The following is a 16998-nucleotide window of genomic DNA, read 5'->3' on the forward strand; positions in this document are numbered from 1 at the left end:
AACAGTCTTATTACGTACCATCTGATATTGTTTAATTTTCATATAACTTCACTAATCAATCCGCATATCCCAGAGATCTGCAGTTTATTGCTCTGAATAGTAAGTAGCACGTGAAGCAACGTTATTGAGATCTCTTTTAGTGTTTAACTAGCTACGTTTCATGATGGGCATAGTGGCAGCTGGGCGAGGTCCATAGTCTGAAGACAGTTCGAGTTCCGTACTCTTAGTGATCTACTCTCAACAACTTTTTACCCAGGCAGCTATATCGACGTCACAAAAACTCTCAACTGAGCACAATGTCTGTAACTGGTGTAACAGTGATATCCTGATCAGACAGGTCCCGATAAGTTTGTTGATACTGTACGGCGTCAGTTAATAGTCAGGTGTACCCGTCTAGTAAGCGTTTCGATGTGCATCTGACTATTTCCAGGCACATTAAAACAGACACCAGTACACACATTGCTCAACTTTGAAGATACTCTGGTGTCACTCAAGCAGTGAACAACTTCTGCAAGACACTAACGGCCAGTTTCTATTCTTATGTATGGTATGAAGAAACTATAGTATGAAGATATGTTCACTCAAACAGGGATTGACAGTGCCACACAACCTGAATAGAATAACATATGTGGAATATATGAAATGTATTCGCCGTAGCGAATATGGACACCCATCAGCTGTATAACGAAGTGACGACAGTGAAAATTTGTGTCGGACCGCGTTTCCAACCCGAATTTTTCGCTTATCGCCTCCCTCTTTTTTTTTAATTTTTTAAAAATCTTTTGTTGTTGTTGACTATTAGCTGGCTTTTATTTTTTATGCTCTGAAAACAGTTTTCTTTTTTGCGTTGAAGAAACAACACAATGAAACACGTCTAGAAATCGCTACATGCGGCGTCGGTACTTCACGCACGTTGCAGCCTACCAAGCTTACCTTTTAATTTTTTCTTTTTTTTTTTGTTTGATTACTTGAGGAGGACAGTCAACGGTAGGCTGGACGAGGCAAGGCGGGCAGGGTCGAATTCCGATGCCTGGCCGTGATGTCTCCCCTCTCCTATCACCGAAGTGCGTTAACACAATTTTTTTTTTAGTCAACAAGTATTAGGGAGCCATATGCCGAAACTTTTGACGATAATGTAAAAAGAAAACAGGGCCACCTTGCCCGCTAGGATCACCTTACCCGCTGCAGTCTGGAACCGCAAGACCGCTACGGTCGCAGGTTCGAATCCTGCCTCGGGCATGGATGTTTGTGATGTCCTTAGGTTAGTTAGGTTTAACTAGTTCTAAGTTCTAGGGGACTAATGACCTCAGCAGTTGAGTCCCATAGTGCTCAGAGCCATTTGAACCATTTGAGCCATCACCTTACCGAAGCGGGCTGCCAGTAAAGGGTACTCGTCATTTCAGCTGGCATCACCATTAGTCAACCGTCGGAGGGTGCAAGGCCGCTTTACACAGTTACCGTATGGGGATCGTACCAGTAGGCTATCCGAACATGAACCACGGACCGACCCATACTTGCATGTGCCGTCAACCATGTGTCTACAACCTATCGAACTATTATGTATATTCCCGTATAGGGGAGACACTGTCATAGAAAATAGCTTGCCCGGTGTCGGAGGATATATACGATATTGCAGTGCCTGTGTCGTTCGGAAGTACCAACTGCAGCGCGACTTTCCATATATTTACAAAATGGACTACGATGCAGTTGAGGCAGAAGTAAATTAAAAATTTAGTCTGGCATTAATCACAAAATTTTTATTTGTTATTACTACAGAAAGTCCTGAAATAGGACCATCAGTCTGATTAAGATACCAAAAATGGAAATTTCAAATACATTTCTAATTTATGGCGAATGCTCACAACTCAAACCATCTGCTACTGAGATAGTCACATTCTGTATCGGCAGTACTAAAATAAGTGGTTTTCCGATGACTGAGACAAGGAGTTATTAACTCCCGATTGCGGATTAAACATGGGAAGCTTACGGAAGAACATTGCTGTTTACTGATCTCAGTCTGATTGTCACTCTGCTACACGATTCGTAGGGAAGCCTAATCAGTCACACTTCCTCTACGTATCACACCAAACCGTGAGAGAGACAGTAGCACCTTCCTCGTACTGCTGACAAGGGAACCTCGCCATCGCACCCTTCTCAGATTTAGTTATAAGTTGGCACAGTGGATAGGCCTTGAAAAACTGAACACAGATCAATCGAGAAAACAGGAAGAAGTTGTGTGGAACTATGAAAAAATAAGCAAAATATACAAACTGAGTAGTCCATGCGCAAGATAAGCAACATCATGGATAGTGTGGTAGCGCCGTGGACGCGTGGTTAGCGTGAGCAGCTGCGGAACGAGAGGTCCTTGGTTCAAGTCTTCCCTCGAGGGAGTAGTTTAATTTTCTACTTTCAGACAATCATCACCACACGTACTGTTTATCAACAAATGTAGGAAATAATCATACAAATGTTCGACAATCGTTCGATCCCTTAAGGAACTTTCTGATGCCTTACAGTTCGCAAAATATTAATTTACATTGTTATTGAAGTCGCGAGCTATATTTGCTGGATTCATATTGCCCACGGAATACATCTCACGTATTTAATGCACTCTCGTCCACAGTAGCGAACAGTCAACTGCCAGCCAGGGAGCCTCGTTAGCAGGAGTACCCTCTCTCCCGTGCGCTGTAGTCGACTGACGTCATGTGTTTCGATGTTTGTTTAGGTGTAGCGTCATCATACTACGGCGCAGTTACCTCGCATCGGACGGGCGGACGGACAGATAATAATTGTCTGAAAATAAAAAATTAAACTTTTCACTCGAGGGAAGACTTGAACCCAGGACCTCTCGTTCCGCAGACGCTCACGCTAACCACGAGATCACGGCGCTCCTGAGCTCACCCTATTCTTGATGTTGCTTATCTTGCGCATGGACTACTCTATTTGTATATTTTGCTTATTTTTTTCATAGTTCCACACAACTTCTTCCTGTTTTCTCGATTGATCTGTGTTCGATTTTTCAAGGCCTGTCCACTGTGCCAGCTTATAAGTAAATCTGAGGGGGGTGCGATGGGGATGTTCCCTTGTGAGCAGAATAAAAGTAGAGAAGCGACTTATCCCTATCATAATAACTTCAAAACGTGTAGCTTGCTCTCCCAAGATATAACAGTATGGCTACTCTCAGAGCCAATTCCAGCATCATGCACTCTTTCTCTTAAATTCTGGCCGGCCGCGGTGGTCTCGCGGTTCTAGGCGCGCAGTCCGGAACCGTGCGACTGCTACGGTCGCAGGTTCGAATCCTGCCTCGGGCATGGATGTTTGTGATGTCCTTAGGTTAGTTAGGTTTAAGTAGTTCTAAGTTCTAGGGGACTAATGACCACAGCAGTTGAGTCCCATAGTGCTCAGAGCCATTTGAACCATCTTAAATTCAGAGACAACACAATTTTTCATACCACAATTTTTGTGCTGCAAGCAGTTTTCAAACGGATTTCTCTCCCAACCCTACCTGCACATACCGTCATCACAATAACATGTAATGTATTATTATTAGTCGACCATGATATTATTGCACCTGCAGTGAGGGCTCTTCGGTCGACTTATCGCGAGTTTTTATTCTAATATGTCATGAAGACACTCTGGAACCCTTAAAAGTATATGCAAAACTATCTAGGAATCTTTCACAGTACCATGCGTTTCCCTTAGTCACCACTTTACTTCTTTCCTGTAATGTAACCTAGTATTTCTGTTGCATGGAATGGTCAAGGCTGCTGTGGTGACTTGCCAAAAACGGGAGACCAAGTTAATAAAAGTGACTGACAAAGTTTACACGACAATAGACACACACGAGCGGCATGTGTAATCACGGTAGCGGATGGTCGCTTGCAACACCGGACAGCAACACAGGAAGGCCATCAGGTACTGCTAGAGCTTACGGGGCAAGTTACTACACTGCAAAGCAAGTACCGCAGTTGATGTTAAAATGGAACTTATCTGTTTATAAACAGAGTTATTATCGAAGTAATGTATTGTTAGCACGGGCGGCTCGGAGATAGTGAGAAAACATACAGTACCATATGTGTACCCCAATGGCAGCAGCGACCGGCAGTAGGTGCAGCTTGCCACAGCATACAAGAGCGCCCTCAGCGAGGAGGTAATCACACCGAGTGACACAGTATGATGAGTACTTTGACCAGCTCACCCACCTCATCACAGCATGTCAAGGACGTGAGATCGGGCCGCTGTTATCTGATCGACTCAGGATCAGACCTCAGGGCATCGATATTCAAGGACTGTGAGACCACGACCGCATCTCCGCTAACGCACTTTACTGCGGCATATAGGTCACCGATATAAACTTCGGAGTTTGCAATTTGGAGGTAGATCTGGGGTTTCGACGTAGGTGAAAGTTGTATTAAATGCTGGCGAAGGTATCAGAGGCCATATTAGTGCGCATTCCAGACGCCACTGAAGATTGAAGTTAATATTAACAAGGCACAGATTACAAAAGACCGTGAAGCAGTCATCGTACGCTTGGACGAAGCACATGTCTCGCCATGGACATGTTCAATTGGGTCGCATAGGGCGAAAAAGGCGCCACAATGGCGCTTATATGGAATGTGTTGCACAACAGTCGGTATCGCAACGACGTGGAAATCAGCCCCGAATCGTTTCTTAGCAATATTATATTGGAGAATTTGGTGAAACAGATGCGCTACGTCGAACTGCCAGCCCACTGAGCTCGCCACTGCACTTACCGAAAAAGAAAGACCGTACATGGAGACTTTGTGGTGACTGTTAGGTGCTATATGGGCGTACAGTACCAAATCGTTACCCGTAGCCAACATCACGTATTTCACCAGGAGCAACAGTGTTCGCTATGATCAACATCAAAAAGGCGTACCACCAGATATCAGTCGCATTCAGGTCATCTGAGTACCACCCAAATGCCATTTGGCTTCAAGGATGCGGCACAGACATGGCAACGCACGAATTAACCAATACGGCGTAGTGATCAACGAGGCGAAATGCAGTCTCCGACAACAACAAGTGACATTTCTGGGGCATGCAGTGTCGGCGGACTGAATACGCTCCCTTATAGGTAAGACAGCCGTGTCTGAAGAAATACTGTGACCAATGGATTATTCACAGCTTACAACATTTTTAGGGGCGGTACATTTCTTCCGACAGCACGGCTAGTGTCCAAGCACCGTCTACAGTAGCACTAGCGGGAAAGAACGATACTGGCCGACAGTACGTGCAGTGGACTCCAGGAGTGCAGAAAAGTTTCGACCAGGTGAAAGCAGATATACGAAAGGTAGCTCTGTTGGCTCAACTAGTATCGCATACGCCATGCTGTAATGATCGACGCTAGCCAACAAGCATTAGGGGCAACATTCCATCAACACACCAACAACCATTAGCAACCTTTGGTTTCTTCCCCCCCCCCTCCACACCACCCATCCACAACGCCCCCCCCCCCCGCAGCCCCCCCTACCACCCTCCCGAAACTCACAGCAGCAGAGATGAAGTGGTGCGCATACGACAGTGAGTTCCTGGTAATTTGTGAAGTTGTGAAATATTTTCATCCCTATGTAAATTCCAGGGCTTTCACAGTTTATACTGACCACAAACCGACAACCTTCGCATTCAGTAAATTTAAGGAAAACTGTTCCCCACGACAATTCCAGCTTTTGAAATATATCAGCCAATTCACAACAGACATGCATCATATAAAAGAAGCTATGAACTTGGTGACCGATTTCTGGTCCAAGGTAGAAACGATTGCATAGACGACTGCGAGGGATTGGTAACATCACAGTCTAAACACCAACAACTGTGACAGTTTCGGCAGGACGACACTACTGAACGTCAGGAAGAAATGTCAGCCTTTGGTGGGACGAATCAAAAGGCAAACATAGACCTCTCGTACGTGAGGAATTACGGTAGACAATCTTTGACAGTGTTAAACGGACTAGCCCAACCAAGTGCTAAAACCAGCGTGAACTTTTAACATTCCGCTGTCTATGGCCAAGCTATAAGAGGGACTGCGGCAGACGACAAAGTCTTTCTTAGCGTACCAGAGCGGTAAGGTCGTTCGAAAAATTCACAAACCAGTAGATGAATTCACACAGACTACGGAAATATTCGCACACGCCCACATGGACATCGTAGGATCACTGACGCCTTCGGAGGGGTACCTTTATTTATTGACGTTCGTGGACATGAATACGTGATGGGCAGAAGCAGTGCCGCTTGCAGATATATCGGAGGAAACAGTAGGAAGAGCATTGTTGTCTACACGGATGGCGACGTTCGGATGTCTTTTGAATGTGACCACAGACCAAGGCCACCAGTCGGCATTATTTCTGGAACTAGCCAAACTATGCGGACTCAGACATCACCGCAGCTAGTAACGAGAAGGCCGAGAAGTGGCGTAGGACTTTAAAGGCTTTCTGATGTTCCACGAATGGACTTCGGCATTTCCGCTGGCGTTATTGGGCCTCAGGACAGCCTGTAAAATTGAGTTATAAGATTCCACGGCAGAATTGGTTTACAAGAAAGCACAATGACTGCTTGCGGAGATTTTGCTGCACCACCGAAAGAAAACAAGAGCCTCATTTCATATGCTCTACAGCTGGTGTGTGAACACATGACCAAGAACCAGCCAACAAAATGTTCTCGGAATGGCATAGGCAAACCTATCTTTCACAATGTACTAGGTTCTTGCTCTCATGTACTGTTACAGACGGATGCAGTAAGCCCGCCGTTGCTACCAACATCTAGTCCGTATCAAATATTAACAAGAGACGAACACACAATACATACAGAAAGAAACTGGAAACTACAGAGTGTCTCACTAGGCAGGCTGAAATCAACACACATGCTATTGCCAGATGACGATGCAGTACGTGAGCTACAAAACGAGATGGGGCCCGTACAGACACAAGGACAAGAAGAGGTGACCACGTAAGATGACAGCCCACCACTTCTCAGAAGAGGGGTGTGCCAGAGGGATAAGACACAGACTCTGATGAGGGTGGGCCGACGAATAGTCTTAAAATTGCCATACGTCCTAGGAGCTCCGTTTTACAGCGAAGAGCTCTTTAGGAGACGCCCCCACGCGAGAAAGGTGCGCGCAGTGCACGTCAACGGTTTATTGCTTGGAACTTCTGAAGTGATTCTTCTTCGATAGTTCAATTATTACTTGGTTTCAGAGTTTGAGTCATCACCATTTCCTTCCTAGGATTAGCTTTTGTAGTCACTTGTTCCAGTCTCTATCGTCAGTCCATCCATCCATCTTACGAGATATTCCTAGTTCTCTCTTTCCAGTCGGCCGATAATTCATTATCATTTTTGGCAATCTGTTTTCTATCATTCTGTCGACATCATCCTTACATTTCAGTGTATTCCCTTCTATCTTGTCGATAGTGGAATGATTCTTAAATCCGATCATATTGTTTTATCCCTTATTTTACCCATTTTATTACAGCCTCTTACAAATCTTATTGGCTTAATCGTCTGCTGCCTGGGTAAGTGATTTTTGTTTCTTAGCTTCTGTCTGTGACTCGAAACCATATACCACAGTAGGTACAGCCATAATTTCATATAATTTACTTTGTGCTTCACTTCCTGTTTTCCGTCCATAAATTCTTCCAGTTATTCCACAGACAGCTTTATATTTATTAACTTTCTTCTCAACGTCTTCATGACAGTCGAAATTAATACGACGTCCTAGATAACTGAATTGGGATGCTTGTTCTAAAATATTCTCGCATTCTTTCCTTTAAAAACCATTATCTTTGTCTTGCTTGGATTTTCGACAGTTAGGTTGTTATATTTCACGTCTTGGCTCAATCTGTATACGGCTCTTAATAAAATATCTTCTGTTTCCTGTATAATTATCTGTTCATTAAAATACACTCCTGGAAATTGAAATAAGAACACCGTGAATTCATTGTCCCAGGAAGGGGAAACTTTATTGACACATTCCTAGGGTCAGATACATCACATGATCACACTGACAGAACCACAGGCACATAGACACAGGCAACAGAGCATGCACAATGTCGGCACTAGTACAGTGTATATCCACCTTTCGCAGCAATGCAGGCTGCTATTCTCCCATGGAGACGATCGTAGAGATGCTGGATGTAGTCCTGTGGAACGGCTTGCCATGACATTTCCACCTGGCGCCTCAGTTGGACCAGCGTTCGTGCTGGATGTGCAGACCGCGTGGGACGACGCTTCATCCAGTCCCAAACATGCTCAATGGGGGACAGATCCGGAGATCTTGCTGGCCAGGGTAGTTGACTTACACCTTCTAGAGCACGTTGGGTGGCACGGGGTACATGCGGACGTGCACTGTCCTGTTGGAACAGCAAGTTCCCTTGCCGGTCTAGGAATGGTAGAACGATGGGTTCGATGACGGTTTGGATGTACCGTGCACTATTCAGTGTCCCCTCGACGATCACCAGTGGTGTACGGCCAGTGTAGGAGATCGCTCCCCACACCATGATGCCGGGTGTTGGCCCTGTGTGCCTCGGTCGTATGCAGTCCTGATTGTGGCGCTCACCTGCACGGCGCCAAACACGCATACGACCATGATTGGCACCAAGGCAGAAGCGACTCTCATCGCTGAAGACGACACGTCTCCATTCGTCCCTCCATTCACGCCTGTCGCGACACCACTGGAGGCGGGCTGCACGATGTTGGGGCGTGAGCGGAAGACGGCCTAACGGTGTGCGGGACCGTAGCCCAGCTTCATGGAGACGGTTGCGAATGGTCCTCGCCGATACCCCAGGAGCAACAGTGTCCCTAATTTGCTGGGAAGTGGCGGTGCGGTCCCCTACGGCACTGCGTAGGATCCTACGGTCTTGGCGTGCATCCGTGCGTCGCTGCGGTCCGGTCCCAGGTCGACGGGCACGTGCACCTTCCGCCGACCACTGGCGACAACATCGATGTACTGTGGAGACCTCCCGCCCCACGTGTTGAGCAATTCGGCGGTACGTCCACCCGGCCTCCCGCATGCCCACTATACGCCCTCGCTCAAAGTCCGTCAACTGCACATACGGTTCACGTCCACGCTGTCGCGGCATGCTACCAGTGTTAAAGCCTGCGATGGAGCTCCGTATACCACGGCAAACTGGCTGACACTGACGGCGGCGGTGCACAAATGCTGCGCAGCTAGCGCCATTCGACGGCCAACACCGCGGTTCCTGGTGTGTCCGCTGTACCGTGCGTGTGATCATTGCTTGTACAGCCCTCTCGCAGTGTCCGGAGCAAGTATGGTGGGTCTGACACACCGGTGTCAACGTGTTCTTTTTTCCATTTCCAGGAGTGTATATCAGAGTATTTAATGATACGCAAGATCCTATTTTAATTTCTACTGTATTTCATCTTTCACTTCATAACTAGGACATCAATGGATAAAATGGGTGACCGACTGCAGCCTTATCGATCTCCTCGCGTTATTAAAATTGCATCTGCCATTTTGGAACCCGAATTTTTCACTACTTTTATATTTACGTATAGACTCTTTATGGCAAAAATAAGGTGTTTACGAAAACCTTCTATTTCCAAAATTTTCCCCAAAAGGGGTATTTTTACCTTTGTCATAATCAATAAATGACAAATGCGTTGCTAACTTCCGGAGGTTTTGCAAAAATTTCTCTAATTATAAATATATTACCATTACAGGAACTTTTCTTTCAAAGCATGATTGTTCTTCTGAGATTATTGCAGCAGAAATGGTTTGTAATCTTTCATTAAGAATTTTCCCATAAATTTCATATTGTGCATTTCGTAACTTTGTAAATCAAATAGGGATAAAAATAATAAAAGCAGCCTCAAATGCAACAAAATGTAGAAAAGCTACTGGTCCAGAAATCATTAATGCTGAATAAACAGAATATCGAGGAACTATTTTAGAATTTTGTTTCTTCAGTTGTTTAACTATGTATTGTTCCATATCTGAAGAATGGAATAGAGCTAACATTATTTATATATTTACAAAAAAGGTTATAGGAAAGACACGTGCAATTGTAGAGTGCGTTTTACTTTTAATCCTGTTCAGTCATTACAAAAATAAATAAATACAACTTCCTGAAGATTATTATTTCATCTGTATGTGATATGAGACTAAACAGGGTCGCCATACGACCATTAACTATGGATTCTGTTATCAAAGTTTTGCATTGCAAGTTCAACTTCATGTCCTATATCGTACGAATGTTTAGAATTTTCTATTGACTCACTTGCCTAAACAGATTTTCTGAACATCGGGCTTTATGAGTCACAGTAAATATGCGCCAAAGATATATTTCTGAGCTTCTTGTATTGCTGCTGTAGACTGTCTGTTGCCCCTGGACATTGTGTGAAACTCAATGGACCGCACCATAGAGGAGAAGTATCTCTGGAGTGGGCATAGCGTTCTGTGCATGTCGTCAACATTAAAGTGGGATTGTCACACGATCTCGAGATGACGCTGTTAGCTGTCGGCTTTCCATACTGTCAGGTAATTTGATGTTAGATATATTTTGTGCGTTTTACCGGTTTTTGTTTGTGATAGCAGTGGTGAATTACTATGGCTGCTACAGGATCAAAGAGAAATGTGTGAGAGCAGGAAATTTGGACGAATTTTTTATGTATTTTGCTGTTTTGGTTGGTTTTGAATAAATGTTTGAAAGCTGTTATTACTGTCAATAACAGCTGCAAAAAAGGAAATTTTCTACTGGCTGTAAGTTCAGCACGTGTATTTAATATATTTTTTGCACAGTCATGGTACAGGACGTTTCATTTGTTTATTTTATGACAACGGCTGACTCTTCATTTCTTTATTTTAGACATCATTTGAATTTTTCGTAATGGGCTATACAATCTGCCTTGCAAATATTCCAGTAAGAAGGAAAGAGATTTAATATTTACCATAACAAAGGGAAATAGATATCAGACATACAAACCAATCACAACAAGCACAGTGTAGTTATTTCAGTACATATTCAGTTGCTGTGGTGAAGTTTTATGTCAGCTCATCTCATCAGAACTTGATTAACAGCAATAAAATATTAGTACATAGAGCCAGATAACTTCTTCATGAGTGTCGTATTTTCCACTACCGTTGGTATTGCGTCATTCGTCTATGACTCAGCAGATGACGTTGAAGAGCTGAAATAAATTTTATATGAACAAAAGACTGATTTTTAGCGAAGCCCGGAGTCTAAACTATATACAGTGTACAGGGCACTGACTAGAATTCTGGTGCATACTGTGTGTGAACATCGAACATAATCTACGAGAAATGCAAGGTGGGTGTACTACCTAGCTTTTACCGACAACTGTATTATAGGTTCACACAGGCTCTCTCTCTTTCTCTCTCTCTGTGGTGTGTGTGTGTGTGTGTGTGTTCGCACACCGTACGTGGGAGAGTGAAATGTGAAATACGTCATACAAATTTATTTTTGATATTTGGGGTATATCTTGTTTTGTAATACATTTATCCAGTGCTTTAATTTTTTCACTTGTTTCTTTACAGGAGCTGGCACATAAAATGCATTAAGTAAATAATCGAAAGCATCAACAGTAAGCAAAATTATGTGATGGCCAGCAGAAGAGGGAAAGATACAAAAAACGAGAAATAATAACATGCAAGAGATATCACCTCTAACCTTTTTCAAATTCGGTTCTTCGAGACAATTTCAAAGGTAGTGTGTGACCTAGAAAACTGGTTTTGCACTGTCATCAAACCAAAATTTTCTAGAACAGACGTAGCAAACCCCTCATAAAACCGAAGAACCTGTTCAAACCTTTTCATATTAGATAGCAACCTGCGTTCTTAATTATTTTCTGGATGTAATTCAAAGACTTCCCATATAGTTTTTTCCCTCCACAGCTCCACCTAATTATCAATGTTCTTCTGTAGCACCACACTTCAAATCCTTCGATTCTCTTCCGTTACGGTTTCCCCACATTTCATGCCATACAACGCTGTAATCCAAACGTGAATATTCAGAAATTTATTTATATAGCCAGAGACTAGATACATCTGAACTTCTGGCAAGGAAGCTAAATGCCCCTCATTTCTTCAAAATCAAGAGCCCAATTTATTGCAGGTATCAAATGAAAGTTGTTATGAAGTCTATAAACGTCTCTGCCAAATCCATGGCCACTATGAAGGAAATCTGTTGGTACAAGCAAGGTAATATAATTTTAATCATACAGGGAGTTTTATGAACTCCCTCCCGAGATCACATAACTGGGATGGGAATGTGTGATGACAACAAACAATCCGTTCTACGCATCTGAACAATCATTTGAGAGATATTTATACTCTATGAAAGGCACTTCCGTTGCTTGTTTGAGACGGCAGGAAAATGGAGGCATCTGCAGTTCGCAGTTGCTAAATACTCTGAAAATTACTTTCACCAAAACACAGCTCTACAGAACAACTTGACGATAGTAATATTGTAATCTCTCTAGAGACAATTTCTGGATGGATTCAAATGCGAGTTACGTTCGGAACACCATACACAGGTCTGTTTAACAGTGAGCACCCATTTATTGGTATGAGAGCGTGCACATTTATTTATAATCGTCGTTTTCCACAAATAATTTACTAAGCCGTCACAAGTAATTAGTTCTAAACTGTGCATGACATAATAAAGCAAACACTGTAGTCGTTATCTTCAATAAGCAATTCGTTCGTTTGTTAGAATCTTCGTACGCTTTTCTCTTCACTGACAAATTAAATAATTCGTAATTTCATTAGGTGTAATACTTTTCTCTGACTGTTTCCCCCCACATATCTTCAAATAATTATTCCAAATTCTTCAAATTCCACCTACTTGCCGTCAGCCATTATACAGTTGTTCTCTTTCCTCTTGCGAATACTCAGAAATTTAATTCTGCTCTTCCTTTCAGTGGGGTGCTGTTGTTTCTTGATAGCATCAGTAGTATTTAGACAGTTTCTACAAGTTTGATTTCTCAGCTTATCGTTCTTCACGCCATACTGACATGTTGCCATTGCCGTCAGCAACAACACTCTTCATTGCGTTCGCAATTTCACAAAATAGCTTCGCTTTAAGTACTCCTCTGTACAATGTTTCCTTCTGCACTCTCATCGGGAAATTCAGTCTAACTATTGCTTCAAAATATTTAATCCTTTCGCATTACAGGAACTCCGTTCCTGCATTAACTTATCTCAAACAACTACTACATACAAGCTCTCTTCACCGTTAACCCACGATCAACTGTATTCTTCCTCCTACCTCGGTTATAAAAGTCAGGTATTAATTTTGGTCTGAGCATAATATCTGTTTATCATAAAATTTGTGTTGTGTGCATTCAGTGCAACAAGATAATACCAAAGTACGAAAATGGAATCATTTGAAAATAAGGCTTCATTCATTCGGATACACTCGTTCGTGATTTACATTTATACTAAAAAGATCATTATAATCGTTATATAAAATACGCAGTCAGCTTACACTGGAACCAAAGACGATTAACAAAACACAGACTGCTGTAAAATTAACACACATTATTACATACGATGATAATCTTCCTCACCTATGAACTGTGCTGAACCAGACGTTTCAGTCTACATACTCTGGATGAAAACGTCGGATCATCGTGATCGGAACTCCGGGCAGGAATTTTATCAAAGACTAACTGATAATCGCTAGAATGAAAAGCAGCAACAAGTGCGTTTTTAATACAAGTTATGGTGGAATTCTTTGTTTTTTACCCTTGCATCATCTTGAAAGTATTTACTATGTAAACGGCAAGCATGGTACAATCAATAAAGTTGACTTTTTACCAGTCGGGGTATCTTTGTATCACTTATTACTTTTGCTTGAAATGGCTGCTGCTCGACTCACTTGCATTGCTAAAGTAACAGTTTTATTGCCTCTATGATTTCTAATTAGTATTTCAGTTGTCTTTCCACCTTCCTCCAGGCTCCAAATTTTATGATTATTCATTAATTGTACTATCAGTGAAGAGAGCTTCTGGAGACAGTGATCTAAGTAGAGAAACGCCAGTTCGGTACAGATATCATGAAATTTGTAAGTAAATCTGTTGAACTAAATTAATACAGTTCGTTTTTACTTCTTATTAACACCTGATATCATTGTAACATGGCCTAAAGGATCTAAAGTTACCCATCGTATTATATAAAAACACTGTACTTTTTAAGACACTTCCGAAGCTACCCTCGATTACAGTGTAACATTGTACCAGTATTAAATTCGAATACTGTAATAGGGCACATTTAGCAAATGTTTCACTTTACCAAGTAGTTAGTAACTGTAGATTTAAAATGTTGCAGTGTCTGGTGTGATATGGAATTTATTGTTTGTCGAGTAGTTTTTAAAAAAGATGTAAGAAGGTGGTAGAGAATTACCCTGATTGACTATACCGTTTCAACATACTCATTTCTCCAAATACTTTAAACAGTTGTCTTATTGGAGAAAGTTATCAGCGAGTTTAGGTGCATGAGCAAGCGATGAAACCCATTTGCAGGGTAGTGAACCATATTCTTCACAACAGGCACTTCAGCATCTGGATGTAACGAACCTTGGAAGCTGAGTTTGTCGCAGCCACGTCGTTGCATGCATACTTAGGTTACGCAAATCTTTCATTCCAATGTCATTGCTGAAGCTGGTTCTGAGCGCAATATCTAGCTACGAGGTCGTGCAGGTGAGGCGATATATTATAGAAGCATTTATTAAAAACAAGTATTTTCACGATGACACCAGTAGAATGTTAGGAAATTAATAATAAATCAACAGTATTCTACCCAGACGTAACAATTCTACAAAAATTGGCATATCTGTTAACAAAATATATAAAAAACTCCCTAAGCAATGCAAATATACATACAAATGAAATGTGTTTTGGCCTCTGAGACATACAACCAGAAACGAACCAAGAACAACAGAAATTAATGCACAGTATAAACACACTCGGCCTATAGGACGATTCATTCGGGCGATTATATAAACTTAGTACAATAAATGAATATATTCACAACAGGAGCTACCTCTGCTATTATGGACCTCCACCTGGAACTTTCTACTTCTACATACAGAAATCATAAAAAGCTAGCTAACCTACGTACATCAACAGCAAAACTGAATTCAGAAAGCTTGTACATATGTACAGTAGCTGTAAAGGCCTTGAGCGCGATTGAAAACAAAGTGCAGAACTCTCTCTTCTCTGACTGTAGAACATGCTGTTAGCTTGCAGGAAATACACGGCACATAAAGCACACTCTTGTGTTTCATTGCCTTACTATGTAATACTGGAACCAGTTACGAACAATTTGCATTCAGGATACAAACATCAGCCACTGGCTGTGTTCACTGTGCGCACTATATGCAGGACAATAAACTCAGTCTGTCCATCAAACACGGCAGTCACTAAATCGTGTCAGTAGCGCTCTGTATGTTATCAATAACACAAACGCTATTCTCCATATCTGACTGGGATTGGTGGATTCTCTGCCCACTAGCTAAAGGCAGGACCGTCCTCCAGGTAAGTGATGCCGAGGACAGCAATGACGGTTGAACGCACAGGCTGCCAAGTGCCTCGCCACTCCACCTTCCAGTCGGTTTTCCGTCTCTGTTGTTCACCACCAACCGACTGCCTGATCTGCGCCAACTTTGGCCCGCGATGACATCTTGGGCCTATCAGGCAGTATCCATATCAAGTGTAGTAAGTGCCCCATAGAAGGGCTGTCGGCACACCGTGACTCATCCACCGCTACCAACGTTGCTAATGCAATCGCCGCACGCCTAATCTCCCCGTTATACAGACTCACACATCGAGATACCTAGCCCCGACGGCGCGCTGCAGGATTTTCCGCCGATCCCAACGTTACTGGCGGCACTGGCCTCCAGATGATTATGCCTATATGACTCTGTGCAGCAAGTTAACTTCATCCCTCGCTCTATCTCAGCTAGCAAACCACAAGCACCAGAGTAGCGCTGCAGCGGCTGCCTAGGTTGGAAGAAGGTAAACCGTGACGAGAGAAACAGTTTAACAGCACAAATTCGCCCCTGCAAATCCGGGCTCCACCCCATCAGCTGAAGATGGAATACCAACAGTGGAAAAAATACCACAATAGTGAGACATGTGCGGCTCGCGGTCATGCCGTTTGTTGCTCGTCATCTGGTTTTTGTGGTTGTATCGCCTCGTTTTTTCGTTTAATTCGATCTACTGGCGTCACTTGGTTGCTGCTTTGCTTGCTCGTGAGTGGCAGCAGCAGCTGTTATCGATAAGTCCACTTTCGTACCATCTCTGGAGCGACTGCTAGCATTTCCGGGTCGTCGTCGGGGATGGAGCGCCAGTGAGGTGCGGACAGCCAATGCTCGCCTGCCGCTGGCGACACACATGAACTGTCCGCCGGAAGGAGGCTGGAGCGAGACGGCCGTTGGTCGGTCGTTCGGTCGGTCGTCTCATCAGACGAGAAGTATTTGGTCGCCGACCGCTTGTGGAAACTCTCTGTGTGTCGAATTGATTCGTCCTTCTTGTTTCACAGTGATTGCTTTTACGATAGTTCGAGTTCTTGTGTAAGTGTGTTTACGTCGAACTGTGTGTAGCTTCTGTGATTTCCACTGAGCACATGAATGCTGTCTGTGTACTGGAGTTGGCATTTGGTCGGTTGCGACAGAGGGAATTGATTAGGTTGTTGGTTGGTTTTTCAGCCGTACCTAGGTCGTGTTGCAATCCGACTGTTTAGTGTTACACTTGGCTGCCCGTCTCACCTAACTGTGTTTAGAGTTTCCTCCCCATGCCGACACCTTGGAACACTTCTGAGCACCACTTTGTTGTTTGTGATTGTCATTTTAGTATCCAAAGTGAATGACTCAAACAAAAATCTCTAATCACAGTATCCACTCGCACTCGCTCATTTAGTAATTCATTTACAGCCAGCCTACCCTCCTTGTCCTTCACTAACATCGTTGTTCATACGGTCTTCGGTGCGAAGACTGGTTTGAT

Source organism: Schistocerca nitens, chromosome 1 (assembly GCF_023898315.1).
Source record: "Schistocerca nitens isolate TAMUIC-IGC-003100 chromosome 1, iqSchNite1.1, whole genome shotgun sequence".
In the NCBI taxonomy this organism is placed as follows: Eukaryota; Metazoa; Arthropoda; class Insecta; order Orthoptera; family Acrididae; genus Schistocerca; species Schistocerca nitens.